Genomic DNA, 2202 nt, shown 5'->3' on the forward strand with positions numbered 1-2202 from the left:
TTTGTATTGGGAAAGTCATGCCCGGTCAACTTTTGTATTGGGAAAGTCATGCCCGGTCAACTTTTGTATTGGGAAAGTCATGCCCGGTGATCTTTTGTACTGGGAAAGTCATGCCCGGTGAACTTTTGTATGGGAAAAGTCATGCCCGGTAATCTTTTGTATTGGGAAAGTCATGCCCGGTGAACTTTTGTATTGGGAAAGTCCTGCCCGGTGAACTTTTGTATTGGGAAAGTCATGCCCGGTGAACTTTTGTACTGGGAAAGTCATGCCCGGTGAACTTTTGTACTGTGAAAGTCATGCCCGGTGAACTTTTGTATTGGGAAAGTCATTCCCGGTGAACTTTTGTATTGGGAAAGTCATGCCCGGTGAACTTTTGTACTGGGAAAGTCATGCCGGGTGAACTTTTGTATTGGGAAAGTCATGCCCGGTGAACTTTTGTATGGGAAAAGTCATGCCCGGTGAACTTTTGTATTGGGAAAGTCATGCCCGGTGAACTTTTGTATTGGGAAAGTCATGCCCGGTGAACTTTTGTATTGGGAAAGTCATGCCCGGTGAACTTTTGTATTGGGAAAGTCATGCCCGGTGAACATTTGTACTGGGAAAGTCATGCCCGGTCAACTTTTGTATGGGAAAAGTCATGCCCGGTGAACATTTGTATTGGGAAAGTCATGCCCGGTCAACTTTTGTATTGGGAAAGTCATGCCCGGCGATCTTTTGTACTGGGAAAGTCATGCCCGGTCAACTTTTGTATTGGGAAAGTGATGCCCGGTCAACTTTTGTATTGGGAAAGTCATGCCCGGTGAACTTTTGTACTGGGAAAGTCATGCCCGGTGAACTTTTGTATGGGAAAAGTCATGCCCGGTGAACTTTTGTATTGGGAAAGTCATGCCCGGTGAACTTTTGTATTGGGAAAGTCATGCCCGGTGATCTTTTGTACTGGGAAAGTCATGCCCGGTGAACTTTTGTATGGGAAAAGTCATGCCCGGTGAACTTTTGTATTGGGAAAGTCATGCCCGGTGAACTTTTGTATTGGGAAAGTCATGCCCGGTGAACTTTTGTATTGGGAAAGTCATGCCCGGTGAACTTTTGTATTGGGAAAGTCATGCCCGGTGAACTTTTGTATGGGAACGTCATGCCCGGTGAACTTTTGTATTGGGAAAGTCATGCCCGGTGAACTTTTGTATTGGGAAAGTCATGCCCGGTGAACTTTTGTATGGGAAAAGTCGTGCCCGGTGAACTTTTAATGGGAAAAGTCATGCCCGGTGAACTTTTGTATTGGGAAAGTCATGCCCGGTGAACTTTTGTATTGGGAAAGTCATGCCCGGTGAACTTTTGTATTGGGAAAGTCATGCCCGGTGATCTTTTGTACTGGGAAAGTCATGCCCGGTGAACTTTTGTATTGAGAAAGTCATGCCCGGTGAACTTTTGCATGGGAAAAGTCATGCCCGGTGAACTTTTGTACTGGGAAAGTCATGCCCGGTGAAGTTTGGTATTGGGAAAGTCATGCCCGGTGAACTTTTGTATTGGGAAAGTCATGTCCGGTGAACTTTTGTATGGGAAAAGTCATGCCCGGTGAACTTTTGTATTGGGAAAGTCATGCCCGGTGAACTTTTGTATGGGAAAAGTCATGCCCGGTGAACTTTTGTATGGGAAAAGTCATGCCCGGTGATCTTTTGTACTGGGAAAGTCATGCCCGGTCAACTTTTGTATGGAAAAAGTCATGCCCGGTGAACTTTTGTATTGGGAAAGTCATGCCCGGTCAACTTTTGTATTAGGAAAGTCATGCCCGGTGATCTTTTGTACTGGGAAAGTCATGCCCGGTGAACTTTTGTATTGGGAAAGTCATGGCCGGTGAACTTTTGTATTGGGAAAGTCATGCCCGGTGAACTTTTGTATGGGAAAAGTCATGCCCGGTGAACTTTTGTATTGTTAAAGTCATGCCCGGTGAACTTTGGTATTGGGAAAGTCATGCCCGGTGAACTTTTGTATTGGGAAAGTCATGCCCGGTGAACTTTTGTATGGGAAAAGTCATGCCCGGTGAACTTTTGTATTGGGAAAGTCATGCCCGGTGAACTTTTGTATGGGAAAAGTCATGCCCGGTGAACTTTTGTATGGGAAAAGTCATGCCCGGTGATCTTTTGTACTGGGAAAGTCATGCCCGGTCAACTTTTGTATGGAAAAAGTCATGCCCGGTGAACTTTT

Source organism: Musca autumnalis, unplaced genomic scaffold (genome assembly GCF_047663935.1).
Source record: "Musca autumnalis isolate F117 unplaced genomic scaffold, ASM4766393v1 scaffold_139, whole genome shotgun sequence".
Lineage (NCBI taxonomy): Eukaryota > Metazoa > Arthropoda > Insecta > Diptera > Muscidae > Musca > Musca autumnalis.